Below are 21156 nucleotides of genomic sequence, written 5' to 3'. Positions count from 1 at the left end.
CTACTGAGGGCCACTGATAAGGGAAAGGCTCCCATGGCAATCACTGAAGAAGAGAACGAAGGTCATCCTCCTGGTTTCACTCCACCTCACGTACAAACTCAACCTGAGGCATATCTCCGAGGGCCGCCTATCACAATAAGGCCTCAACAGGGTCAAGTCGATGCTACGATCCCCATAAATTTCCCAACTGGCTTGGGATTCAATTTGGGGGACAATCCTGCAAATCCTCTCGTTTCTGACTTAGATATGGCTGAAAGGGAAGGTACAAGAATCGAATCTACAAAACAGTTAGAGGAACGTTGCAGATGGTTGGAGGAGAAATTTAAGGCCTTAGAAAGTGCTGAAGGGCATCAGGGAGTTAATGCCAAAGATCTAAGCTTGGTCCCAGATTTGGTGCTTCCTCACAAATTCAAGATGCCAGAGTTTGAGAAGTACAATGGAACTACTTGCCCAAAGGCCCACATTACGATGTTTTGTAGAAGGATGACGGGTTCCGTGAATAATGATCAACTGTTGATCCATTGTTTCCAAGACAGCCTAATTGGAGTAGCAACCAGGTGGTACAATCAGTTGAGCTGGGCCAGAATAAATTCATGGAGGGATCTTGCGCAAGCTTTCATGAAGCAGTACAATCATATGACTAACATGAGTCCGGATAGGATCACGTTGCAAAACATGGAGAAGAAGCCTAATGAGAGCTTTAGCCAATATGCACAGAGATGGAGAGAGATTGCTATGTAGGTTCAACCACTGCTCTTGGAGAAGGAAACCACTATGCTCTTTATCAACACCTTGAAGGCTCCATTCATTACCCATATGATTGGAAATACTACAAAAAGTTTCATTGACATGGTTATGGCAGGGGAAATGATTGAAAACGCCATAAGGGGCGGTAAGATAGAAGGGGAAACTGCTAAGAGATTAACCCCAAGGAGAAATGAGGTCTCGAAATCAGCTACGGTTAGTCAACCAAGAGCAGTAACTGTAGGACAGCGGGGTTCGCAAAGGAATGAATCTGGTATGAGACAGAATTCTAAAAAGATCTAGTTCGCACCCATTCCAGTGACGTACAAGGAACTTTATTAGAATTTATTTGATGCACACGTGGTAGCTCCCTTCTACTTAAAACCAATGCAACCTCCATATCCCAAATGGTATGATGCAAATGTTCAATGTGAGTACCATGCAGGGATAACAGGACATTCCATAGAAAATTCTACTACCTTCAAGAAATTGGTTGAAAAAGTCACCAAAATGGGTGTTATAAAGTTTGATGATAAGCCTGGTACAGAGAACCCATTGCCAAACTATAGCGATCAGGGGGTAAATGTGATTGGGGAAGATGAGGATGAACAAGGAAATCTGGAGGGTATTCGTCCCTACAAATTGGAAAACTCCTTAAACAATTGGAAGGCAGAGGAACTTCTTGTAGTATTCAAAAATTATACGAAGTAATATTCAAAACATTCTTGTTGCTCTAAAGCCTAGGAGAAATAAGATTTCTTTTGTGAAATGGGCTTATGTTCAGACATTTTTATTTTAATAAAACATACTTTTATTATTCATCCGAGTAAATATTCTTTTATTTTGATTCTTTTTAAATTTTCATTGCATCCATGTAAATAGTCATTCTTGAATTCATTTATTCCTTGTATATTCTTGTGTGCCTATCATAGATCCCTAGATATGAATGACACGAGCAACGATACTACAGATTCAGAGTTCCTTTTGAGTGTGATATGTGTTTAGAGGAATCTCAGTACTTTGAAGGTGACAGAAATTGTGACTTGTTTCTGAATTTGTGGAAAATGGTTTTTACCCCATGAAGTGGTGGTAGGAAATATAGCCTTATAGGAAGGAAAGATTACGAAATTGGAATTAGCTGAGGAGACAAAACAAGACCTTGTTGAGACTATTATGGGAATTTAAAAATGTGGTCCAAAGACGCATGCAGGATGATTTGCAATTGCCAGGATAAACATGAGGTTTTGAGACACTGTTGGTCCACCATGGAAAGGGATTGCATCAGTTGTACAATGAATGCCAAATTTAAAGGAGTCAAGACTTATGGGGCATGTATGTTATGTGCCCGAGCTCGTCAAAAGTTTCAAGCTGATAATGACTCATCTTTGTGGACATCAACTACTCCATTAAGAGGAGGAGATAGCTTCATATGCCAATGTTACAAAGTCAAAAGTCATCCATTTCAAAAAAAAAGAAAAAAAAAGAGATTATATATAACTGCACAATGCCAAAAGTTCGTTGTCTTTTCAAAGATAATGCGCCATACCACAGTACAACAAAGGTTGCCAAAAGAAAAGAAAAAGAAGAAAAATCAAATTATAGAAGATGACCGAGACTGGTAAAAATTGGCATAAGAAAATACCGCCTACTCTCTATGCTTACTCTGGGGCAAACACCTTCAATTCCAGTTGTTTCAAAGGTTCCAACCATCATCCGTGGAATGGGTGCATTGTTCGGCTTTCTTGAGTAGTCTGATGTGCCGCTAATAGCTGCGATGGTTAGCTCTAGGTTGTGGCCATTATTTTCCAGCTATGGGGCATCAGGCCGTACATAGTCTCTGAAGCTTAAAAGGATAGACTCTTTTTTCAAAACCAGTTTCTGACAAAGTGGATGACAGTATCATGAAGGAAGCTCTCTTAGACTTCTATACAAGTTCAAGGAAGAGGAAACCTGATCAAATCATTATTTTCAGGGATGGGGTTAGCAAGTCTGAATTCAATCAAGTTTTGATCAAGTTATTAAGGCTTGTGAGTTCCTTGACGAGAAGTGGAACCCAGAAGATTGTGGTTATTGTTGTACGAAAAACCATCATACCAAGTTTTTTCAGCATTGATCTCCTGACAATGTGCTACATGGTACTGTCATTGACAACAAAGTATGCCATCCAAAGAACAATGATTTTTACCTTGGAACCCATGCTGGAATGATGGAATCACAAGACAGACCCACTATCATGTTCTCTTAGACTAGGCTGGGTTTTCGGCTGATGATCTGCAAGAGTTTGTTCATTCTCTATCCTATATGTATCAAAGGAGAACCACAACCATATTTGTTGTGGCTCCTATTTGCTACGCTCATTTGACAGCTTCACAGTTGGGGGCAATTTATGAAGATTAGGGATGCTTTATAAACATCAACGAGTCATGGTGGGATGTATGCTCGGGAGTAATCTCTGTACCTCAGCTTTCCAGGTGGAAGGATAAAGTCAGCAATTTCATTCTTGTCTGCTGAAAATCATTGAACCATCTTTTTGTAGGGTTTGACAAACAACAACCAGGACTACTACTGGGGCAATCACTTTCATGGGTTTATGAATCAAGATTTTTCCTCCAAGCTTTGATGGAGTCAAGAATTGAATACCTCTAGTAAACTTAACTTGAAAGTATGCATCCTAAGCAAACGTACCAAGAATGGATGACACAGACTTATGACGAAGAAGGTTCGTCCAAAAGGATTTTATAAAGGAAACCTTGTGCTGAAAGAGATCCTTCCCATGCAAAAGGATGTCGAATTGGGAAGGGCCATATGTTGCGAAGAGGGCTTTCTCTAGAGGTGCACTGATTTTGACAAGAAATGGATAGGAAGAATTTATCTGATCCAGTGAATTCGGACTCGGTCAAGGAGTACTTTGTCTGAAGGAGAAGGGAAGCCAAGGTAAAAACCCGCAAAGGGCACATTGGGACTTCTATTTTAAAAAAAAGGAAAAAAGAAAATAAAAATAAAAAATAAAAAATAAAAAAATAAAAATGGAGAGGCCAAGGTGAAAACCCGCAAAGGGCACCTTGAGACCAAAGGGGTTTTGAGTTGAAAACCCGAAAGGGCAGCTCAAATTTGGAAAGTCATGCAGTGACCTTGCTATACCGGATTTGACGAGAAGTGAAGTATGTTACATATCGAGGCATCAACGAATTACTTTGGATCTTTTAAACACATGTTGAACTCAAGAAAGTCTTCATGGAGCTGGTGTATAGACGCTCAAGCGGTGATATCTAGGGCATCTGATTTCTGTCCTATTTACTATCTTTGGATTCTTTTTCTTCGCAAAGATATGTTTTCAGGTTAATCTTTTCGCATTCCTTCCAATAATTTGTCCAAATCTAATTATCCTCAGGATCCATTTATTTGTCTCCCATTATTCATAAAGCATGTTGCATTGAAATAATGATAGATAAACTAAAATATCTTCACAAATGAAGTTTTGCATATTACTCTGGAAATTTCTAGATAATACAAGAAACTAAAACAAGACAATTGTTTAAGGAATTCTCATATGTATGGGTTGGAGATACTCGAGAGATTTTCTTCTCCAGTCCAAAAGGTGGTTGGATGTTTTAAGCAATATTGATCTTAAGAAAAGATCATTTCATAAACATATTCAGTGGGTCGTAACATTTGGGGAATGGTACGGTAGACCAAATTGATGGAGAAGATTCGAGGCATACGAGCAGAGTATGATTGATATGTCGAAAGAATGAGGTGGAAAGCTCGATAGATGAATGAGTGATAACATCTGAAGTAGGAGTTATTTTCATAAACATTTTGCATCATAATATGTCTAATTAGGAGCATTTGACTCATTTCGATCATGGCATCTTAATTATTAGGCATAAGCATAAATTCCAGGAAATCAATTCTACAGGTGGATTCCCCAGTGGACAATGTAGCCAGATTGCTTGAAAATTACAAAATTTAGCGCCTTAATCCCCTAAGCAGTAGGGTAACAGGTTAAATTTGCAGATCTTATCTCCCTAAGCAGTAGTGGAGCAGATCGAAGAGTAACAGGTTCGCAGATCTTATCTCCTTAAGCAGTAGTGGAGCAGATTGAAGACTCGCCTTAATCCCCTAAGCAGTAGGGTAACGGGTTAAATTTGCAGATCTTATCTCCCTAAGCAATAGTGGAGCAGATCGAAGACCAGCCTTAATCCCCTAAGCAGTAGGGTAACAGGTTAAATTTACAGATCTTATCTCCTTAAGCAGTAGTGGAGCAGATCGAAGAGTAACAGGTTCGCAGATCTTATCTCCCTAAGCAGTAGTGGAGCAGATCGAAGATCCGCCTTAATCCCCTAAGCAGTAGGGTAACGCGTTAAATTTACAGATCTTATCTCCCTAAGCAATAGTGGAGTAGATCGAAGACCTGCCTTAATCCCCTAGGCAGTAGGGTGACAGGTTAAATTCGCAGATCTTATCTCCCTAAGTAGTAGCGGAGCAGATCGATGATGACTTGCCTTAATCCCCTAAGCAGTAGGGAAACAAGTTAAATTTGCAGATCTTATCTCCCTAAGCAGTAGGGTAACAGGTTAAATTTGCAGATCTTATCCCTAAGCAGTAGCGGAGTAGATCGAAGACAATGCACCTTAACCCTTAAGCAGTAGGGTAATAGACCAAAGCATAGCAGATCTGGCCTTCGCATGTTTGCACTGAAGCAGATCCAAGATAACAAGATTTGGCTTCTCTATCTTCGACGGAGAGTAAATCGAAGGCATAGCAGATTTGACTTTCGAATGTTCTCACACCAAAGCAGATCCAAGATAACAGATCTGGCATCTCCATTTTGACGGAGAGCAGATACATAGTAGATCTAACCTTCAGATGATTTTACTGAAGCAGATCCAAGATGATTCGGCATCTTTGTGTTCACAAGGAGCAAATCGAAGACATAGCAGATTTGGCTTTCACGTGTTTACGCTGAAGCAAATCTAAGATGATTTAGCATCTCTGTATTGTTAGGGAACAAATCAAATAAGCAGATTTAGCATCTCTGTGTTCGATAGAGAGCAGATTAAAGATAGCAGATATGGCCTTCCTGAGTTGCAGTGAAGCAGATTGAAACCGTCAAGAAGAAGATCAAGGATCAAAAACTCAAGACTCGGCGAGCCCCGGCAAAATTGGTCCTTTTATAGTCTTTGCTCTATTCCTGTTACATAGCAATGAGCAAAGAGGGGCAGCTGTAATAGCCCATTTTTTCCCGGCCCATTTCAGTATTTAAAATAATAAACTCCAAAAAATAAAAATAAAACAAAGTCCAAGTCCAGTACAAAATTACAAATATAATTTGGCCCAATCGGAATGGCCTATTACATGAAAAGATTTAAGGTCCATCTATGAGCTTGACTCATATGGAAATATAATCTTTAAGGATATGCAATCTTAGATATGATATGCACTCTTAGATGTGATATGCAATCTTAGATATGATACAATTTTAGATATGATATGATATGATATGCAATCTTGAAGATATGATTTTGTAATCTTGGAGATTTAATTTGTAGATATCCTTTAATCTTAACCGTTGATCTAATTGATCTGTACTGTTGGATTTGGGGAGGCTCAACTATAAATAGAGGCCTCTCCCTTCATTGTAAACACACTTGAGTTTTGGGAAGCAATAAGAGTTCTTGAGAGCATTCACTCAAATTTCTCTCCCTCTTGCGTTCTTATTTTCTACGGTTTGTTCTTATTTATTCTTTTTTCATCTTCGTTTTCAACCTTTTTTATTTAATCCCTATCTCCTTGATTTTTTAATTCTCTTTTATATTTTATTTTTTAGTAATTTTAGCATTATATCAAATTATTATTATTTATTAAATTCTATATTATTCATTCTTTTTAAAAAATATATTTCATTTAATTAAAAAAAATTTTCTTAAATAAGGCAATGTTTGGTGTTTAGAAATTCAGAAAATAATGCCCTAACATGCTGGGTTGCGATTTTTTTGTTTGACTAAATAACCAAATATCCTTTTTAATCAATTTTCAAAATCATGAGATAATTTTAGTTTCAAGGATTTAAAACATCATGTCCTAACATGCTGGATGTGATGTTTGTATACTTTTGGAACAAAAGAATCTCAAGTTTCAACTTTAAATTGTTCAAAATTTAAAATCATTTCAAATTTTCGACATTAGGACAATAAATAATCAATTCGGTATCAATTTTGCGCGTTACGGGGGTGCTAATCCTTCCTTGTGCGTAACCGACTCCCGAACCTATTTTCTTGAATTTTGTAGACCAAAATGTTTTATAAAGGTGATCCAATCAACCTAAAAAGGTTGGTGGCAACTCCCATTTTCATTTTTCAAAAAGTTGAATGCCGTTTTTCAAACAACCCTTTAAAAAATGGTTTCAACAAAAACAAATAACTTTAACCACAAAATTAGATGGAGGCATCAAGATTTTTATCTAAAAAAAAAGTATAAGGACTCAATGTTCAAAATTAAAGTATAGGGACTAAATTTTAAATTTTGAACGGGTATAAGACCACTGGCATATTTAAACTATAAGTATTTGGCTCAATTGGTGTCACAAGTCAACTGGGTATAATAAAAAAATATCTTTACATTTTCAAAGTAAATTGAAGTATTTCGATGCTCTTTTTGTCATTTTATATCTTTCATATAAAAAAATACACAGATAATAGGATTTAGACTCAAGCCTTTATGGCTTTTTAACCTTTATACTTCACCAATTCAACCAGAAATTTATTTGTTATTTATATCAAATTTTTACAAATATATTTGTTATATAATTCTTTTTTTCACCTACATCTAAGTGTGTCATATTCTAGAATATATTATTCATTTTTTTTGGCACATAACCACAAATGTCCTCATTCGCTTTACGGTCTGAATCTATTCTTGTTCGGGCTGAAGGTGGTATTCAGATAAAGCCCTCCCAACAATGACGACTCTAGATTTCGAACGTGGTTCAAATGCCTAGGAAAGAAGTATGTATTATTAATGAAGTTGTATTTACCGTGACAATCTCTCACAAGAAACATTGCTATCATGAAGAATAAGGAATCATATGTTTCTGAATCACATATAATGCTAGTATTTTTCCTCAAATTACTGTGAACATGGCTAATAAGAACCTATATAAACAAAATAGAAATTGACATAATTGAGTCCAAATTTATTTCATAGCAAGGACAGATCCAAGGGGTGGTCCCCCCTTTGAAATTTTTAGATTTTTTTTAATTTTATATATAAATTATCATGTATTTTAGATTGATATCTACATTGTGTAAAATTCACCCCCTTGGCCAAATTGTATCTCATATAATTCGCCCCATTAAGCCATAAGGTTATACTTTATATTAATAAAGTATTTTTCAGTTTTTAATTATATAACTTTAATAATAATCAAATATTAATACTTGATGGGTCTTGAAAAACTAAATTTAGATGCTCCATATGCACTTTGAATTCAAATTCAAGAATTAATTGATTTGGCCTATACCCATACATATTAGGTTACTGACTTTCTTGTATTTTGATTTGTTTGTCTTGTTAAGGAATTATCTTACTCTGGTAAGTTGTCGACATTGCTGAGAGAAAAAAGAAAGTAGTTTGATGCCTAGACTGAGAACACAGAGTAAAAAAAATATAAATTATCTTTCTCTCGACTCCTTACATTTTTGCATAAATTATGTTCTTTATTTATTTGACTTATTATTATTTTTCCTTTTCTTAATGTGTAGTTGTTTAATATATTATTACAGTTTTCAGGTTTTTCGATTAAATTATGGTCAACAAAAAGATCGAATCTTTTTTCAAGAAATGGGTGTCAGAAAGCAATAATGATCATTCGGTTCCTCAACCTTCTATTATTAGTGGAGAAAAATCAAATATCAGATCTTCTCAAGCTCCTAAACAAGATATCATGTCTTTTCAGTCCTAAGCTCCTGAATGAGATATCTAGTCTTCTCAATCCCAAGATCTTGAATGAGATATTCAGTTTTTACACACTCCTGAACAAGATATCTAGTCTTCTCAAGTTCTTGAACATCATCGTAAGGCGTCGAAGTAGAAAAAAAAGAGTTTTATGCTTTTTCTTTAGGGTGTGATCTAGGACTTCGAAATTCTATTTGGGATTACCCTCCAAATCAACAGGATGAATTCCGTCAAGCTTACTTTAAGCTTGGGCTATATAAATTGATTCCTCGAAGTGAGGCACCAACATCTTCTCAATATATTGACAAGAATGAACGCTAATTTCTCCCATCTTAGTGCAAGTTATTCCTAGATTGGCTCGAGTTTTCTCCAACTAAGAATGTCGCATCATTTGGGTGTCATTGAAATACTTTTACAAGCCAAGGGTTTCGAAATGAAGGATCATGAACCTAAGATGCATCCACTTCTTTCATTTCTGTAGTTTCTAGAAAAGACCCAGGTGAGTTTAGCAATGCAACTAGAGATCGGCCTTTTGAAGGTAATAGCTCTGTGAAAATTAGTCACTTTAATTCAACTTTTGATGCTCCATTGGAGGTTACGATGACATTGCAAGAAGGTGTACTTGACCCAGCAAAGTAGTCGATAACTATTTTTAAGGAAAATAATCACTCAAATCTATTTGAGTTAGTGGATGATGATCGAGCGAAGGTGTTGCGCACGATGATTCGACTTCTAAAAGGCAGATCACTGGAGGAAAAGTCAGTGCTGGCAGAAATGGAAGAATTTTTAACAAGACAAAGTGAGATTGGGGGAGCCATTTCAAGATGTCAAGTAGCTCTCGAGTGCCCCTATCGAAATCGGTCAACAACATGGTTGAACTTATCTCTGCTCAGATTGGAAAGAAAGGTGATGTAGGAGGACTGAAAGTGGTTGAAAAGCAACTAGAAATCGAAGATGTCATTCGACATTAAAGGTAGGTTTTTCTTCGCCTTTTATTCTATATGGATTTGTATTTTTTTGTTTTCTTGTGGAACTGTCAGGGGTGTGCAAGTGCAAAATTTCCCCATATTTTCTGGGAACACCAATGGCAGATTGTTGAGTTGTAGACCTGATAGTTTTTTGCTTGAGCATGTGTTTTCTGTACAATTTTATTTGAGTTTTTGTTAAGATCTAGTTGTAAATTAACTAAAGTGCAACGAATAATTATGGTAGAATTTTCCTAGAAATTACTATGTTGGTCACATTAAGGTGGTGAGTCAACTTTGCATGTCAGCCATGTATAAGTTATTGTGAGAGCTGTAAGCTTTATAAGTAAAGTTATTATTGTGGGGTTTCTTCCCTTCTATTCCATTACATTATTTTTACTCTGGTAACCAGTCAAAGAAAGAGTTCTTCATTAGAGAAAGACCAACAATTTTTTGATTTATAAGAAAAAGTCTACTATAGGCTAAAGATATGAAATGTGAACAAAAGTGAATAATCAAAGTGTTGAGGTAAGTTTAGTAACTTTCAAAGGCAAGTTAAATTTTGTTAAAGCAAGGTATAGTTGAATGAATTTTGTATGTGTGTAAGCATGTACTAATTGAATAATTTTAAACATTATGTTACGATTCATTTACCTATTTATTCTTGTAGTGCTTACTACGCCTTCACTGGCTTAATGCGTTTATTTTAATGCGTAGGTACAATTAGACTTGAAGAGCTAGAGTCAGGCTAGGAGACTTTCATCTCATCACATCCTCAAGAGTTACAAGAGTAGGTACTATATTTTGAGTTAAAATGGCATACACATAGGCAGGCCAAATGTGTTTGTAACACCCCAAACCCAGCCTGGACGTTATGGCCGAATCTGGCGATGTCACATGAGAGTGTTTTTGAAAATGCATTGACCTTAAAACATTCCAATTATTATCTTTTACTTAGCTCAGGAAAACGAGGTCTAATTGATTTGCTTTAAAAAATTTCTTTTACACGGAAGCTTTTGATAAAATTCGTCTTTGGAAAACCGTTCATATTTAAGACTACCGTCATTTTGATTAAAACCGGGTTTAGACTAAAATCCCATAAACAGTTTAAAAATCCAAATAAAGTCCAACAGTCCATAAAGTCCCCATATTACATCAAAACAACCCAGAAAATAATTAAGAAATAAATACCGAAATAGAGTTTAAAATAGTCTAAATATGTGTGGCCACCGTCGAGTGCTCCACTGCGCCGACTCGTCAAGTCTGGGGATTACCTACACAGATTAAACAGAAAATGGTGAGTTTTCACAAACTTAGTGTATAATCCCCACAGAACATGCACACAACAGCAGAAACCGGTCATATGTCCAAATATTAGATAATTCGGGCCTGACCCCTTTTATAGAACCAGTGTAAACATTAGTTCACTCAGATCCAGAATCAGATATGAACTGGGCCATAGCCCATCTCAGATATATCATGCAAAACAGAGAAGAATAATAGAGTCCTACCCACTAGCCTCTACACACCATCTCCGTCCAGCTCTACACACCATGTGGGGATATAATCGACCCACCCATCCCTACATACCATGCTGTACCGAAATATGGCACATAATAAGATAATTGCACCTGCACTGCCGGATATCAGGCTTAGGAGCCTTTCAAAATCCTTCCTCCATATACATTTTCCCAACTCCGATGGAATGCGGCATACAATACATGACATGCAAATATGCAATAAACAGATCATACATACAAATCGGTCTACATGCTAAGAGTATCATGTTGGAGAACATATATCACATAGTCAGATCACATAATCAGGGGTCACATAACTCTTACCGATCCTACAGTAAGTCCCAGTCAACTTGGGCGACCTGAGCAACCTTTTGGAGTATTTCAGAAAATTGGGCTCACATGCCCATGTGGTCTGCTCGTGTGGGCCCACACTGCTCATATTGGCCATGGCCATGTGAATCACAAAGCCTGGCCCAGAATCTCACACGCGCGTGTGGTTCACCCGTGTGAGCCCACACACCCGTGTGGCCCAAAGGGCACAAGTGGTCCAGCCTATGTCTTGCACCCGTCCTCGCCAGTCCTTACACGACCGTGCCATACGCCCTTGTCACACGCGCATGGCCTAGTTCATCGATCATACGCCCTTGCCCGTGTGGCATTGACAGTTTCATTTTTTGGCTTTCGTTGATTCTCATTTTTTGTGTTTCCGAGTACACACCTGGTTCATTTTCACTCCCAAAATGCAATCTCGTATTCCAGACCCTATGATTGACATTACCAAGGTCCAACTTTAGTAACACGAGCTAACACTAAACTGAAATATTTCATAATTGAACTATTAGAACATTATAACATACTCTAAACACTTACCAAAGGCGAACAAAAATCCCTAACAGTCAAAATGTTCGTAGAGCACCCACTGGTTCTTGATTTTCGCCTAAACCAAAAGAGCCAAAACAATCCTTTGAAAAGAACTAGCCATGCAACGCTAAAAAAAAGACAAACATATACTAACTAAACGTGCCTTCTATCGCTGATTAGACTGGAAACCAAAAGAAAAACTAAACAAAAAGGGGGAGCAAGAAGCAAAATTTGATACAGAGAAATGAAGGAAAGGGTTTTGACGTCAAAAAGAAAGGAGACTTTTGGGGAAACTGAAAAATTGATCACTTATCCCTAACTTCTCTCCCACTATTCAGAATTTCTTTTTGACCTAAACTCTAACATAGCACCGAGCAAAAATATATCATTTTTGCTCGTGCTGGCATTTGAACACAAGTCCACCAACTTACCAACACATCACTTAACCATCAGACCAACAAGCCCACTCTGATATGAAATTACAAATAACTTAATATAAGTCTGTTGTATTAGCAGTTAAGGCTTAATTCAGGAAAAGTCAAAATTTGCCAAAGACATGGCTCGAACTTAAGACCACTCACACACACCCAGAACATTTAACCACTGAAGCAGATACACACTTGTGTCAATTAGTTGTAAAAGTAGAAACATTAAGATTTGGGGCGTTACAACTCTACCCCTAAAAAAATTTCATCCTCGAAATTTTACCTAATCAGAACAGATGAGGATACTGCTGTTGCATCGCATCCTCCGGCTCCTATGTAGCCTCCTCAGAGCTATGGTTATGCCATAGAACCTTAACCAGTGGGATAGACTTCCTCCTTAGAACCTTTACATCGTGACCCAAAATCTGCACCAGCTCCTCCTCGAAATTCAGATTTGGCCTAACCTCGATCTCCTAAACAGAAACAACATGCATGGTATCAGAGCGATAGTATCTTAATATTGAGACGTGGAACACATCATGTATGCGATCCAACTCCGGAGGTAGCTCTAACTGATAGGCGACTGGCCTTACTTGCTTCAGAATCTGGTACGACTCGATAAATCTAAGGCTTAGCTTACCCTTAGGATCGAACCTCAGAACCTTCTTTCATGGCGAGACCTTGAGAAAAACGAAGTCTCCCATAGAATACTCTATCTCTCGACCCTTCAGATCTACATAGATCAGAAGCCGCTTTCAATCGATCTCGAATCAAACATACCTTGTCCTTAGTCTTAGAAACCAACTCTAGACCCAGAATACCTCACTCACTTGAATTAGTCCAGCATAAGGGATTACGACACTTACAACCATACACTGCCTCGTAAGATGCCATCTGTATACTATACTGGTAGCTGTTATGGTAAGCGAACTCTATTAATGGCAAGTACTTCTCCCAACTGCCTCAGAAATCAATAATACAACCCCTTAACATGTCCTCCAGTATCTGAATCACCCTCTTCAACTAACTATCTGTCTGAGGATGAAAGCACTACTGAAGTCTAATCTTGAGCTCAGAGCCTCCTGAAGTTTCTTCTAGAACCAAGAAGTGAAACGAGGATCCCTATCAGAAATAATCGAGACAGGTACCCCATGCAATCTCACTATTTCAGAAATATAAAGCTTGGCAAATTTTTGCAAAGAAGTCTATCCTGACCGGAATGAAGTGCATAGACTTGGTTAATCGATCCACAATGACCCAGACAGAATCCTTCTTAGTGGGTATTAGAGGCAACCCACAAACGAAGTCTATTTTTACTCGCTCTCATTTCCACATCGGTATCCTAATCGGCTGCAGCAAACCCGAAGGTAATTGATGCTTAGATTTAACCTGCTGACAAGTCAAACAACAGGAAATAAAGTTAGTAACCTCACGCTTCAATCCTAGCGGCAATATACATCTCACATATCTCAGTACATTTTATTTTTGCTGTGATGCATAGCATAAAAGCTACTATGCGGCTCCCTCGGAATCGACTGTCTCAAGTCCTTATCATTCGGTACACAAATCCGACCGTGAAAACACAATATCCCATCCTTATTAATCCCAAATTCCATAGTAGTACCTCTCTCAGCCTGACGGAAACGCAACTCCAGAGACTTATCCCCCATCTGTTTATCTCTAATTTAATCAATCCATGTCGGTCTAACCTGAAGTTCTGCCAACAGACTCCCATCATCTAAGAGACTAAGTTGACCAAACATCGCTCTCAGATCGGTAATGTATCGACCACCACATTGGCCTTACCAAGATGGTACTCGATAGTGCAGTCGTAATCCTTAAGCAGTTCAACCCATCTACACTACCTAAGGTTCAACTCCTTCTGAGTGAGGAGATATTTGAGGCTTCTGTAATCTGTGTAGATAGTACACTTCTCACCGTAGAGGTATTGCCTCTAGATTTTCAGAGCGAAGACAACTGTTGCCAACTCCAAATTGTGCGTCGGATAGTTAGCCTCATTAGTCTTGAACTGTCAAGACGCGTAAACAACTAATTTTCCGTCTTGTATTAAAACATAACCCAGGCCCACATGCGACACATCACAGTATACTATGAAGTCTTTACCAGACTCAGGCTGTATCAGAACAGGAGCCTGAGTTAAAATAGTTTTGAGCTTATCAAAGCTCTCCTGTTGTGCATCAGTCCCAACGAAATGTACTCCTTTTTCGTAGAAGTTTAGTCAACGGATCTACCATCAAGGAAAACCCTTCTAGAAAGCACCGATAATAACCTGCCAACCCCAGAAAGCTGTGGATCTTAGACACATTCTTTGGCCATTTCCAATCCAATACTACTTCAACCTTACGAGGATCAACTTGTATCCCCTCATTAGAAACCACATGTCCTAAAAATGTCACTTCATGAAGCCAGAATTCACACTTCCTGAACTTCGCATACAACTGTTTCTCCCAAGAATCTAGAAAACCACTCTGAGATGTTCATCGTGCTGATCCTCTGTCTTAGAATACACCAAAATGTTGTCAATAAATACCACCACAAATTGGTCTAGATAAGGCTGAAACACACAGTTCATCAAGTCCATAAATGTTGTTGGTGCATTAGTCAACCCAAAGGGCATAACTAGGAACTCGTAATGTCCATAACGAGTCTTAAATGTTGTCGTATATACATCGGTCTTTTTAACTCTCAACTGATGGTAACATAATCGCAGATCGATCTTTAAAAACACAGATGCTCCTCTGAATTGGTCAAATAAGTCATCTATCCTTGGAAGTGGATACTTATTCTTAATCGTTAGCTTGTTCAACTGACGGTAGTTAATACACATCCTCATTGTCCCATCTTTCTTTTTCATGAATAGAAAAGGTGCTCCCCACTGAGACAAACTAGGACAAATGAACCCACGGTCTAACAGTTCTTAAATTTGAGCCTTAAGTTCTGTCAGCTCTTTTGGTGCCATTCTGTAAGGGGCGATAGACACCAGAGTTGTGCCAGAAAATAACTCAATCCTAAACTTCACCTCACGGCTCAAAGGTAACCCCGGTAGCTCATCAGGAAACACATCTGGAAAATCTCTCACTGTTCTGATGTTTTTAACCGAAGAGTCCCCAGAATCAGAAATACTGACGTATGCCAAGAATGCCTCACACCTTTTTTGAATGAACTTTTTTTGCTGCCAAAGTAGAGATCACATTAGTCAGGTAGTCTCGTCGTTCCCCAATCACCACTACCTTACTGTCCTCCTCAGTCCTCAAGACGACCCTTTTTGTCGCACGATCTAGACTCACTCGGTGTTTAACCAGCCAGTCCATTCCCAAAATCAGATCGAACTCCTTAAATGGAAGCTCCATTAAATTAGCCAGAAATACTGTCCCTTGGACCTCTAGTAGAACATCTCTAAACAGTTTACTTACTCAGATAGACTGTCCCAGCAGACTCACAACAGTTACCTCGCTAGAAGTACTCTTAACCAAAATACCCAAGGTTTCAGACACAGTACTAGCTACATAAGAGTGAGTAGAGCCTATGTTTATCAATGCCAAATAAGGTACATTATAAATTAAAAATGTACCCGTGATGACGTCTGGCGCATCTCTGTCCTTATGGCGACCAACAACATAAACTAGTGCAGGTTACCTCGCCTCTGCATGTCCAGCACCTTCTGCCCGGTGCTTTCTGTCCATGGCCCATACCGTTACCACCTCTTGTCTGACTACGGCCCCTAGGTGGCTGCTGAATTACTCTCGGCGGCTGCACAGTACCAGTACCCGTAGCTTGCATCTGATCGGTTCTAGTAGACAATCTTTGACACGATGCTCAATGGACCCATATCTCAGACACGCCCCAGTAGTCTTCCAACACTCGCCCGGATAGCGTCTACCACAATGTCCACAAAGCGCCACCCCAGTAGGTGCCACAAGGGGCCCAACTCTCACTGGCCCATCCGACCTGGCCCTTTTCTTAGGCCTCATCCTAAAACTTAAGGGCTCCAAATCCCTCTTACTTTTCCTCCTGTTTTAGTTTTGGGGCTTAGTGCATTTTACCTCTTCGGCAATCTTTGCCTTCTCAAATAGGGCAGAAAAGTCACGCTCCCTCTGCGGAGCTATTCAGACTCGAAAACTATTCCTGAGACCATCCTCAAATTGGACACAGCACTCATACTCAGTCGCCACCATGCCTCACGCATAACGGCTCAACCTCATGAACTCAGCCTCATATTCAACCACTGAATAGTCTCCCTAAGTGTGATTAAGGAACTCATGCCTCCTGGCATCAAATGTAGCTGGCCTCCACATACTTACCCTGGAACGTAAACTTAAAATAATCCCAGGACAATCGGTCGGGCTGAGTGCCCTCCTTAACCGTGAGCCACCACTGGTATGCCTCGTCACGTAATAGAGAAACAAGCCCCTTAAGCTTCTACTCAGCAGTAAAATCCAAGTCGTCCATAATTCTTTTTGTGGCCTCCATCCTATACTCAGCCACGTTAGGGGCAACTCCAGTGACACCCTTGAATAACTCAGCCCTATTAGACCGAAGTCGTTCCGTAATAGACCCACGGCCCTCAGATCCAACATTGGGCCTAGCGACCCTATCCAAAATCCTGAGCATAGTCTGGGACAATGCATCGTCCCCGGCCATACGATCATGAGACCCAATTTCAGCAGCAGGCGACAATGGCGTCTCACTCGTGTCCAAATTTGATATATTATCCATGGAAAAGGACTCAGCTCGAGCTCCTCTACGGCCTCTACCTCGGCCTCTAGTACCACTTGTGCTCATCGTAAATTTTGGAATTTATCTGTATTAACAGTTTTATGTATTAGTTAACAGTTAATATTTTATGTAAAACAGTATCAAAAGTTTAGAGTCTGTTATCGCGAATTGTAGTCTCACTACAGTTTTTAGTTTACACTTCCTAAAGTGTTTTCAGTGTAATATACTAACTAAAGTAGTTTCAGTATATTCTAATCATACTTCCACACAATTTTAAACAGAGGTCTAGAAAACTTACAGGATCGGTGCTGGAGACTCGGTGTACCACATACTTATTCCAAAAATATTTCTAATTATTTACAAATTATTTCTTTAAAACCAATCTTTAAAACCCAAATCCATAGCCGAGTTTTGCAACCTGACTCTGATACCATTAAACCTAACACCCCAAACCCAGCCTAGACGTTATGGCCGAATCTAACGATGTCACATGAGAGTGTTTTTGAAAACACATTGACCTTAAAATCATTCCGATTATTATCTTTTACTTAGAAAATACACACAAGAGCAGAAATTAGTCGTATGTCCAAATATCAGATAATTATGCCTGACCCCTTTTACAGAACCGGTGTAAATATTAGTTCACTTAAATCCAGAATCAGATACGAACTGGACCATAGCCCATCTTAGATATATCATGCAAAACAGAGTAGAATAATAGAGTCCTACCTACTAGCCTCTACACACCAACTCCATCCAGCCTTACATACCATGTGGGGATATAATTGACCCACCCATCCCTACACACCATGCTATACTGGAAATACGGCTCATAATTAGATAATTGTAGCTGTTCTGTTAGATATCAGGCTTAGGAGCCTTTCAGAATACTTCCTCCATATACATTAACCTAACCCCTATGTAATGCGGCATACAATACATGACATGCAATTATGCAATCAACATATCATAAATACAAATCGGTCTACATGCCAAGAGTAACATGTTGGAGCACATATATCACATAGTCAGATCACATAATCAGGGGTCACATAACTCTTACCGACCATACAGTAGGTTCCAATCGACTTGGGGACCCAAGTAACCTTTTAGAGTATTTTAGAAAATTAGGTTCACACACTCATATGGCTTGCCCATGTGTTCCTATACGCCCCAAATTATCCTTGGTCGTGTGGATCACACGGCCTGGCCCAGAATCACACACGCACGCGTGGTTCACACGTGTGGGCCCACATGCCCATGTGTCCCACATGGCCTAATTGGTCCAGCCCGTGTCTAGCACACGGCCTCACCAATCCTTACACGCCCGTGTCATACACCTGTGTCAAGCGCGCACTGCCTGATTCGTAGATCACACACCCGTGTCATACACCTGTGTCACGCGCGCACTGCCTGGTTCGTCGATCACACACCTGTATACTGCCACATGGCCTACCACACGGGTGACCACACGCCTGTGTGGTGTCAACAGTTTCATTTTTTGGCTTTCATCGATTCTTGTTTTCTGTGTTTTCAGGTACACACCTAGTCTATTTTCACTCTCAAAATGCAATATCATATTCCAGACCCTATGATTGACATTACCAAGGTCCAAATTTAGTAAGATGAGCGAACACTAAACTGAAATATTTCATAATAAAACCATTAGAATATCAAAACGTACTCTAAACACTTACCGACAGCGACAGAAAATCCCTAACACTCAAACCATTTATGGAGTACCTGCTGGTTCTTGAGTTTTGCCTAAACCAAAATAACCAAAACAATCCTTTTAAAAGAACTAGCCATACAATGATAAAAAGAGACAAACATATACTTACAAAACGTGCCTTCAATCACTGATCAAACTGGAAACTAAAAGGAAAACAAAACAAAGTGGGGGAGTAAGAAGCAAAATTTGGTAAAGAGAAAAGAAGGAAAGGGTTCTGATGTCAGAAAGAAAGGAGACTTTTGGGGAAATAGGAAAACTGATCACATATCCCTAACTTCTCTCCTACTACTCAAAATTTTTGTTTGACCGAAACTCTAACACAACATCGAGCAAAAATATATCGTTTTTGCTCGTGCTGGCATTCGAACACAAGACCATTAGCTTACCAACACATCACTTAACCACCAGACCAGTAGGCCCATTCTGATATGAAATTACAAATAACTTAATATAAGCCTGTTGTACTAGCAATTAAGGCTTAATTCAGGAAAAAGCCAAAATTATCCAAAGATATGGCTTGAACTTAGGACCACTCACACACACCCAGAACACTTAACCATTGAAGTAGATACACACTTGTGTCAATTAGTCGCAAAAGCAGAAACATTAAGATTTAGGGTGTTATAGTGTTCCCAAGTGTTAGGGACTAAAATGCTAAATCTTGAAACTCTATCTATTTTGGTTTTTATTTGAAGTATTTTAGTTCTATATGAAATGAATTATTGAGGTTATAAGTATGTATGCAAATGTGTTTTGTGAAAGTAATAATTGTGATTGATTTAGAGTTATTTTAAGTAGTTTAAATGCATCTTGAATTGGTTTTAAATGTTGAGTTGAATCCAATATATTGTAGAGTTTTTAGTGAGCTTTTAACTAATTTTAACTGATTTGGAACTTTTAACTCAAAATTTCCAAAATAGAATGTGATTTTGGTATCGTTTTTAACATCGATATCAATACCTAGGCCTAAAGTATCGATGCCTTCATCAAAATTTGAATTTCTAGAATGCTATTTTGGTATTTCCTTTCTTGTTTTCTCTTCAACAAGCCATTTGGGTATCATTGAAATACTTTTACAAGCCAAGGATTTTGATTATGGAAGAAGGTCAATGAAGGATCTAAATGTCCTTTTGCTACTCATATGAGTAAAGATGCAAATTCTTTACATATGAATGCTATGAAAAGTTATCTCGATCTTTGTAATTCCTTCCAAAATATTGAGAGGATTATTGAGAAACAAAATTCTGAACAAGTTGCAAGAAATCAGCTACAGATTAAGGTGTCAATAGATGTTGTTAAGTCACTTGTATTTCAAGCTTGTGCCTTTAAGGGACGCGATGAAGCACAAGATTCAGGATATCAAGGTAACTTTCTTGAACTAATAAAACTCTTGGCTTCTTATAATGAAGATGTGGGGGTAATTATCTTAGAAAATGTCCCTTAAAATGCACAGTATGCCAGTCCGACTATTTTAAAGGACATTCTTTCTATTTTGGCGAGTAAAATTTAGGGATTTATTCGAGAAGATGTTGGAGATTCAAACTTTTCTAGTTTAAGTCAGGCACACATTTAACAGTCACAATTTTAGCATATTCATATTCTTGAATTCCTATCAACCCCACAATCATAATGAAACACAACCCCACAACCTAAAGTCCTTAGTTTTCTGAAAGTGGAATCATTTAGTTTCACATCTCCAATTTACGAACGATACCATTTTATTCTTAAGGGCGGAAAAGGATGTGGTAAGGAATACTAAGTACATTCTTCGCTATTTTGAAATTTTTCTAGATTAAGTATTAATTTTCGGAAGTCATGCTTAGTGGGATTTGGAACTGAAGAGGAGTTCTTATTTAGAATGGTTACAGTATGTAAATGTAAGATAGAGGAATTGCTATTCAATTATTTGGGTATACCTTTAGGAGCTGATCCAAGGAAGATTTCTTCTTAGAATGGAATTGTGGAAGGAGTAGAGAGGAAACTATCGAACTGAAAATGTAGATCTCTCTCTTGGGCAAGCAAAGTTGTGCTTATTAATGCTGTGTTATCCTCTTTTCCTATCTATTTTATGTCAATATTTCAAGCTCCTATTGGAGTGGTCAATAAGATTAACAAAATTAGAAGGAATTTTTTATTGGGTAGTGTAGGTGGTAGGAGGAAAATGGTGAAGGTAAAGTGGAAATAGATTTGTTTGCCAAAGGAAAAAGGGGGCGTGG

At 38.4% G+C, this 21156-nt stretch overlaps 1 pseudogene; it reads left to right on the top strand.

The window, feature by feature from the left end:
* The first annotated feature begins 2398 nt into the window (after nt 1-2398).
* Nucleotides 2399-3141, top strand: LOC121210043 (protein argonaute 4-like; annotated as a pseudogene).
* The last annotated feature ends 18015 nt before the right edge of the window (nt 3142-21156 follow it).

This window comes from Gossypium hirsutum, chromosome A11, assembly GCF_007990345.1.
Source record: "Gossypium hirsutum isolate 1008001.06 chromosome A11, Gossypium_hirsutum_v2.1, whole genome shotgun sequence".
In the NCBI taxonomy this organism is placed as follows: Eukaryota; Viridiplantae; Streptophyta; class Magnoliopsida; order Malvales; family Malvaceae; genus Gossypium; species Gossypium hirsutum.
The sequence above is the reverse complement of the archived record's forward strand: the minus strand, read 5'-3'. Positions and strand labels throughout refer to the sequence as shown.